Source organism: Triticum dicoccoides, chromosome 4B (genome assembly GCF_002162155.2).
Source record: "Triticum dicoccoides isolate Atlit2015 ecotype Zavitan chromosome 4B, WEW_v2.0, whole genome shotgun sequence".
Classification (NCBI taxonomy): Eukaryota; Viridiplantae; Streptophyta; class Magnoliopsida; order Poales; family Poaceae; genus Triticum; species Triticum dicoccoides.
The window spans coordinates 258,431,629-258,441,227 of NC_041387.1; positions in this window are offsets into that span (position 1 = coordinate 258,431,629).

Sequence of the window (9,599 nt, forward strand, 5' to 3'; positions counted from 1 at the left end):
CAACTCAAACCCAATTAAACCTCATCATTAAACCCAACAAATTAATTTAGAGTGATGAGATCAACATGATAATCCAAGAAACAGATACTCAAGATGTCCATAACCGGGGACACGACTAACCATGATTAATTTGTACACTCTGTAGAGGTTTGCACACTTTTCCCCACAAGACTCGAACACATCCATGGTCGGAGATTCGAGACACAGTCTTTATGAAGCATTAACTCTCTACTCTGGGTAGACAGTACCACCTACAACCCACTACATCTGCTAGTCTACCTCTTCAAGAGCTTCACGTAACTTACTCAAGTATGCCAGAGCCCGTATTTGCTTGTGGCTGCACACAGAAGTTTCTAGCATGAATAATCTTATGATCCCTTTGAGCCTGGGTGGCGGACCGTAGGATGATCACATGGGTACTCCGGGATATCCTAGGACAACACTGGATTCTCCAGGTGCCCTGACAACCACTGGGTACTCCAGGGGCCTCAAGCAATCCACCTAGATGTGGATTTAAGTAGCCCCCTTAAGTTAACCATTAGTTAATAATACTCACATCTATCATGGATACACTCACCCAATCCACGTATACGAGCATAGCATAGCAATATAAGCATAACGTAGAAGTAACTCCCAAAGGTTTGATAATAAACAGGGCAATAGGTTCTACCTGATCATCTACTTCCCAAAACCCACATGTTAATCAGATCCTAACCATGCAATGTTTGAGGGTCGATCTAATGCAATAAAACTGGGTAGTAAAGAGGTATGATCAAAGTGTTACTTGCCTTGTTGATGATCTGCAAAACATAGAGACTCGTCGTAGCACGCTTCGCACTCCGGGTACTCTATCGCAAACAAACAATAACATACAATAAGCACTCAACTAGATGCATGGATAAAACTCAAATAAAAGATCTAACGTCAACTGAAGAACTCCAGTTTGCAAAAAGAATCAAATCGAACGGAGCAACGAAACTCAAACTACGAAAGAAACAAGATCCGTTTACTAATATGGACTAAAGTTAAATTTTACAGTACCAAAATATTGTTCAAGTTGATTAAACAGAAAGAGGGCTTCGAGATGAAGATCTAGGCGCTTGAATCACCTGATTCCGATAAACGAGCGAAAAGATAAACTAAAACGAAGATCAGGGCAGAAATCACGATCGAAAATAATCGCGGAAAAACCCTGGAAAAAGAAAAACTGAGGAGCATGCTAAGGAATGAACGTTCGCTGTCTGTGCCTAACGGATGGACATCGTTCGTTAAAACGAACGTACGGATGAATGTCCGCTATTTAACTAAACCGAAAAACCGAACCGATCTAATATAAAAAAACAGATCTAGGTTTTTCAAAAAAAACTGAACGGTTTTTCTCAAAAAAACGACAAACGGCGGCGGCGGCGTCGAGTACCTCTGGCAAGGTCCGGTGGGTAGCGGCGGCTTCGGCGGGTTCGACGTGGCAGTGGGCGGCTCCGGCGGCGAGGTGGCGGCACGAGGGCGACGACGTCGACATGGCGGCGGCGCGGCAGCGGCGACGGCAGCGGAATCGAGGCGGGGCGGCTAGGGTTTGGGCGGGGTGGGCTGGCGGCTTGGGCCGGCTTATAAAGCCGCCCGGGTGAGGTGTCCGGGTCGGACACGGCCTAGTAGGTCGGTAACTTTTTTTAAAATAACTCCAACGCGCAGAAAAACAATTAAAAGAAATATACAGACTCCAAAAATCCTGAAATAAATTTTCCCCGTTCTAAAAATATAGCGGACAAGGTGAACATTTATTTGGGCCTCTAATGCAATTTTGAAAAACACATTTTTTTCTAATTCAGATAAAATAGCAATAAAACTCCGCATAAAATTCTTATTTGATTTTAATATTTTCCTCCAATATTTCTTTATTTTGGAGAAGTTATTTTATCCCCTCTCTTTTATTTTTCATATTGGAAATATTCGGAGAGAAAAATAATTAAAACCAAATGATCCTTTTTCCAAAATTTGAGAAAACTCAAATATGAAAAATAATGAAATCCCCAACTCTCTCCGTGGGTCCTTGAGTTGCTTAGAATTTCTAGGATCGGCCGAAACGCAATAAAATATGATATGCAATGATGATCTAATGTATAACATTCCAAATTGGAAATTTGGGATGTTACAAACCTACCCCCCTTAAGATGAATCTCGCCCTCGAGATTCGGGTTGGCTGGAAAATAGGTGCGGGTGATCCTTCTGTAGGTCTTCATCTTGTTCCCAGGTGGCTTCATCCTCGGTATGGTGGCTCCACTGAACTTTGCAGAACTTGATAACATTGCTGCATGTGACTCGGCTGGCAAACTCGAGAATCTTCACTGGTTTCTCCTCATACGTCAAATCGCTATCCAACTGAATTGCTCCAATGGCACTGTACCTCTCAGAGGAATATCAGCCATCTCTGCGTGGCACTTCTTCAACTGGGAAACATGGAACACATCATGAACTCCTGACAATCCTTCTGGCAATTCCAACTTGTAAGCAACTTCTCCCATACGCTCCAAAACTTTGTATGGTCCCACAAAACTTGGTGCTAACTTTCCCTTAACTCCAAAATGCTTAAGTCCTCGAAGTGGGGACACACGAAGATACACCTTGTCTCCGACTTTGTAAACTGTCTCCTTGCATTTAAAATCCACATAGCTCTTCTGCCTGGACTGGGCTACCTTGAGTCTACCGTGAATCAGCTTAACCTTCTCTTCAGACTCCTTAATGAAATCTGGTCCAAACAACTTCATCCCATAACAACAGTGTCCTGCACCTCCTTCCGTACAGAGCTCCGAAAGGGGCCATTTTCAAACTGGCTTGATAACTGTTATTGTAAGAGAACTCTGCATACGGCAAATTGTCGTCCCAACTAGATCCATAATCTAGCGCACAAGCTCTCAACATGTCCTCCAGAATCTGAATGACTCTCTCGGTCTGTCCATCTGTCTGTGGATGAAAGGTTGTACTAAACTCTAGCATGGTACCCAAAGTCTCATGCAACTGATTCCAGAACTTTGAGGTAAACTGGGTTCCTCTATCTGATAGAATGGTCCTCGGAACTCCATGCAGACATACGATCCTGGTCATGTATATCTTTGCCAACTTAGCACGGTGTAAGTGGTCTTCACTGGGATGAAATGAGCTACCTTCGTCAACCGATCGACTAAAACCCATATCGAGTCATAGCCTGAACGAGTCCTGGGTAATCCCGTGATAAAATCCATGCCTAGCTTGTCCCACTTCCATTCGGGTATTGGCAATTCCTGTAGCAATCCTGTTGGCTTCTGATGCTCTGCCTTCACTCTCAGACATACATAACATACTGCTACATACTCCGCAATATTCTTCTTCATTCGGGTCCACCAGAAACTGTCCTTTAAATCTAGATACATCTTGGTGTTTCCTGGGCGAATCAAATACGGCGAATCATGGGCCTCCTGCAGAATCAACTTCCCGATCTCCGGGTCATTAGGCACATATACGCGATCTTCAAACCATAAGGTATCGTGCTCGTCCTCACGAAATCCTTTAGCCTTTCCTTTGCTCATCCTTTCCTTTATCTCGGCAATCTCCTTATCAGTCTTCTGAGCTTCTCTGATCTTATCCATCAAGGTAGACTGTATTTCCAATGCTGCTACATAGCCTCTTAGAACTATTTCCAAAAATAGCCCGCGGAGATCCTCTGCTAACTCCTTGGGTAATCCTCCGGTCATGAGTGTATTGACATGACTCTTGCAACTCAACGCATCGGCTAATACATTAGCCTTTCCGGGATGATAGTGCAACTTCATATCATAATCCTTGATGTGTGCCAACCATCTCCTCTGCCTGAGATTCAACTCCTTCTGCGTGAAGATATACTTCAAACTCTTGTGATCCGTGTACACCTCACAATGGTTTCCGATGAGAAAGTAGTGTCTCCATGTCTTCAACGCTTGCACTACGGCTGCTAGTTCCAAATCATGTGTAGCATAATTTAGCTCATGAGGTTTAAGCTGTCGTGAGGCATATGAGACAACTCTCCTGTCCTGCATAAGCACTGCTCCAAATCCTCGACGAGAAGCGTCTCCATACACCTGATAATCCTTGCGTTGATTTGTAAGAATCAACACTGGGGCCGTAACCAAACGTTTCTTCAACTCCTGAAAACTGGCCTCACATTCCTCAGTCCATTTGAACTTGGTGTCCTTCTTCAACAACTCCGTCATGGGCTTTGCAATATTAGAGAAATTCTCAGTGAACCTCCTGTAGTATCCTGCGAGTCCAAGAAAACTCCGGGTCTCTCCAACTGACGTGGGTGATTCTCAATTTGTTACAGTGAGAACCTTGGTGGGGTCTACTGCTATTCCTTCTCCGGATATAACATGTCCGAGGGATCCAACTTCCTTCATCCAAAACTCACACTTGCTGAACTTGGCATATAACTGATGTTCTCTGAGCTTCCCAAGTACCAAACATAAATGCTCCTTATGCTCCTCTTCATTCTTCAAGTAGACCAGAATATCATCAATGAACACTACGACAAACTTATCCAAAAACTCCGTAAACACCTTGTTCATCATGTTCATGAAATATGCAGGCGCGTTACTCAGACCAAATGGCATAAAGGTATACTCATATTGCCCGTACCTTGTGGTAAAAGCTGTCTTAGGTATATCCTGCTCTCGAATCTTCAGCTGATGGTATCCTGTTCGCAGATCGACCTTGGAAAATACTTTAGCTCCTTGCAACTGGTTAAACAAATCACTGATCATCGGAAGTGGGTACTTGTTCTTGATCATCACTTCGTTCAATCCACGATAATCAACAACCATCCTCAATGACTCCTCCTTCTTCTCCACTAGAAGCACTGGTGATCCCCAAGGTGACGAACTTGGGTGAATATAGCCTTTATCCAGTAACTACTTAATCTGCTTCTTAATTTCTTCCAAATCCTTTGCGGGCATCCGATACGGTCTCTTAGATATTGGCCCTGTGCCTGGCAAAAGCTCAATCAAAAACTCAATGTTTCTATCTGGTGGCATGCCTGACAACTCCTCTGGAAATACATCAGGGAAATCCTTCACAACCGGTACTTCCTCCTATACAACTCCTGATAAGGAATTCACTTGAGTCCTCTTCGGCACATGCCGGGATACATACTTAATCCTTCTTCCTTCTGGGGTGGTGAGCAAAATCAATTTACTGGCGCAGTCAATGTTCCTTCCATACTTTGATAACCAATCCATGCCTAATATTACATCCAATACTTGTGACTCCAATACTATTAGGTCTGAGGGGAACACGTAGTTACCAATCCTTAATGGTAACCGATCACACCATAGGCTACCCATATACTCTGCTCCTGGCAAGGTTACTAACATGGGTGAACTAAGGGCTTGGGTTGGCAGGTTATACTTGTCCACAAATCCCCTTGATATGTATGAATGTGATGCACCAGTATCAAAAAGAACGATTGCAGTAAATGACTTAACCAAAAACTTACCTATAAATGCATCGGGTTGCGCTTCAACCTCCTCCACCCTAACGGGGTTCACTTGTCCCCTGTTGAAAGGGTTGGATTTCTTCCCAGAGCTTCCATTGCCATTTCCATTCTTTGCTTCAGAACACTCCGTGGCGTAATGTCCATTCTTCCCGCACTTGAAACAAGTAATGTGACTTAGATCCTTCTTGGCAGGCATTGCTGGGTTGGAACGGTTCTGGCCGTTGCTTCCTCCACTCCCATTCCCATTATTGGGGCCACTATGGCTATGCAAACTCTCTCCATTGGCATTATGGCCTCCATGGTTATGGCAAATGTGTCCTCCCGAGTTCGGGGTAAAACGGGGCCTCTGCTGAGCTCCTGAATTGTACTTCCCTTGTCCATACTTCCTCTTGCAATTGTCAATCTGTTGCTGCTTCCCTTCAATCATGAGTGCTCTATCTACCAACTCCTAGTAGTTGTTGAAGGTTGCCACCATCAACTGCATGCTCAGCTCATCATTCAGTCCTTCCAGAAACTTCTCCTGCTTAGCGGCATCTGTAGCAACGCCATCCGGGGCATAGCATGCTAACTTACTAAAATCATCCACATACTGGCCCACTGTGTGTCCTCCTTGGCGCAAGTTGCAAAACTCGTGCTTCTTCATGGCCATAGCTCCTGCTGAAACATGGGCAGTGCGAAAAGCCTGCTAGAACTGATCCCATGTAACAGTGTCAATGGGGTAAGTGGCTGTGAAATTCTCCCACCATGATGCTGCAGGTCCATCAAGCTGATGTGCGGCAAAACACACTCTCTCCGCATCTGTGCATCCTGCAGTGGTCAGCTCCCTTCCAATCTTGCAGAGCCAATCATCTGCAACAATCGGCTCAGTGCTACTAGGGAACACCAGCGTATTCAGCCTTAGAAAATGGGCTAAGTGATCAACAGGTGGTGGTGGTGGTGGGTTGTTGTTGTTGTTGTTGTTCCCCTGGTTCTGATTCTGGACTAGTAGCTGCATAAGGGTATTCTATTGTTTGATCAACTGAGGAGCTCCGGTGGGAAAGCAAATCCATTGTCATGTCTCGGAGGCATCTAATGGTTTAGAAAAGATGAGAAAACAGAATAGAATGAGGTATAGAGGGAAAACACTACCCATATGCACTTGAGACAAACACAAACATATCACTTCAATCAATTCAAACAAGGGCATACAATCGGTCTAACTATCGTTACAAAAGTTCTCGGACTATACTATGTACATGGGGAAATACTACTACTGATATGGTGGTCGACTAGAAGTTTTAATTGGTAGAAGACTCCATGATATCTGCTCCAGCTTGATCAACATAGTCATCATCACTATCGTCGGGGTCTGAGTCGGTGTCGTCGATGATGATGTAGTCCTCTGAGCGAATGTCCTTGGAATCATCGTCATCTCCTCCTGGCGCGGGGTCTCCCATGAATACTCCTAGCTTCCAGGTCAAATCATCATTCTTCTCCACGAGTATCATCATTTCCTCCTCATATCCATCGCATGTAGACTTGAGTTCTTCCTCCAGCTCCATGATCCTGGTCATTGCCTTCTTCAAATCTATCATGCCTGCGCACATATGGTTCTCCTGGCGTCGAATGTGCTGGTTTAACTCCTGGATGAAAGCTGCAATGGACCTATCCCTCCTGGTGCTGATCATCTCCCATTGCTCATCTCGGCGCCCACAAATCTGGTAGATAGTATCTTTGAGATCCTTGTGGTAAACTTCTCCAATGCGTCCCATGGTGATGTGGGCTGCCATGCTCTTTCCTAGACTCCAGGTTGGTGCATCAAAGGAAAACTCTATGAGCTTAGTGACTGGCATGAACGTCCTTCCTGGAACTTGAACTCAAATCATCCAATGCTCCTCTTCTGGTAAAGTGGCGATGTAGGTCCCGGTGAAGCTTGGTATTCCGATGTTCAGGTACCTAGTAACTTCCTTCAAGTGTCGTCCAAAAGGTGTATCTTCATCCGGTTGTGTGAACTTGTTCCTTGCAACCGCCATCCTATAGAGTAGAAAAGGGAGAGAACTCAGAAATGAGAAGAGAGGAGTGACCTATGGTTTTAGCTTAGTGGTTGTGTCCTACAGTCAGTGTGTGCTCTGATACCATCTTGTAGCGACCAGACCTCAAACAGTCTAGTCTCTGTGCATCAGTCTCATCCCTGGATTGGTAATGCTTACATGCACAGTACTCGAGGATTTATAACAGAGTTTCAATCACACACTTATTACATCGAATGTCTCAAAAGAGGACTTGTTACAATAATATGGCTTAAGGCCATCTAAAGACGATAACATCGGAAGGCTTGGAAGATAAAGTGAGTCCATCAACTCCAACGGGATAGCTGAGTGGAAGACAACAACCTATGGCACCTTAGTCGTCGTCTGAAAAGTCTGCAACATGAAATGTTGCAGCCTGAAACGGGTCAGCACATGGAATATGCTGGCAATGTAACACATAGAGTAATGAACAGAATGAATGCTATCACTACTTGCATATATGGCTGGTGGAAAGCTTTACGGTTACAGTTTTGCATAAAGCCAATTTTTCCCTACAACAAAGGAATACATTTTATTTAACTATCATGATGGTTGTTAAACATTGAGAAGGTTCCTCCAACTCAAACCCAATTAAACATCATCATTAAACCCAACAAATTAATTTAGAGTGATGAGATCAACATGATAATCCAAGAACCAGATACTCAAGATGTCCATAACTGGGGACACAACTAACCATGATTAGTTTGTACACTCTGCAGAGGTTTGCGCACTTTTCCCCACAAGACTCGAACACATCCATGATCGAATATTTGGGACACAGTATTTTTGAAGCATTAACTCTCTACTCTGGGTAGACAGTACCACCTACAACCCACTACATCTGCTAGTCTACCTCTTCAAGAGCTTCATGCAACTTACTCAACTATGCCAGAGCCCATATTGGCTTGTGGCTGCACATGGAAGTTTCTAGCATGAATAATTTTATGATCCCTTCGAGCCTGGGTGGCTGATCGTAGGATGATCACATGGGTACTCCGGGATATCCTAGGACAACATTGGATTCTCCAGGTGCCCTGACAACCACTGGGTACTCCAGGGTGCCTCAAGCAATCCACCCAGATGTGTATTTAATTAGCCACATTAAGTTAACAATTAATTAACAATACTCACATCTGTCATGGATACACTAACCCAATCCACGTCTACGAGCATAGCATAGCAATATAAGCATAAACGTAGAAGTAACTCACAAAGGTTTGATAATAAACATGGCAATAGGTTCTACCTAATCATCTACTTCCCAAAACCCACATGTTAATCAGATCCTAACCATGCAATTTTTGAGGGATGATCTAATGCAATAAAACTGGGTAGTAAGGAGGTATGATCAAAGTGTTACTTGCCTTGCTGATGATCTGCAAAACCTAGAGACTCGTAGTAGCACGCTTTGCACTCCGGGTACTCTATCGCAAACAAACAATAACATACAATAAGCACTCAACTAGACGCACAGATAAAACTCAAATAAAGGATCTAACCAGAAAGTTCAACTGAAGAACTCCGGTTTGCAAAAAGAAACAAATCGAATGGAGCAACGAAACTCAAACTGCGAAAGAAACAAGATCCATTTACTAATCTGGACTAAAGTCAAATTTGACAGTACCAAAATCTTGTTCAAGTTGATTAAACAGAAAGAGGGCTTCGAGACGAAGATCTAGGCGCTTGAATCACCTTATTCCAATAAATGAGCGAAAAGATAAACTAAAACGAAGATCAGGGCAGAAATCACGATCGAAAATAATCACGGAACAACCCTGGAATAAGAAAAACTGATGAACATGCTAACGAACGAACATTCGCTGTCTGCGGCTAACGAATGAACATCCTTCGTTAAAACGAACGTACGGACGAACGTCCGCTATTTAACTAAACCAAAAAAAACCGAACCGATCTAATCTAAAAAAACAGATCTAGTTTTTTCAAAAAAACCAAAGGGTTTTTCTCAAAAAAAAAAAAGACGAACGGCGGCGGCGGTGTCGAGTACCTCCGACGAGGCCCGGCGGGCGGCGGCGGCTCGGGCGGGTTCGAGG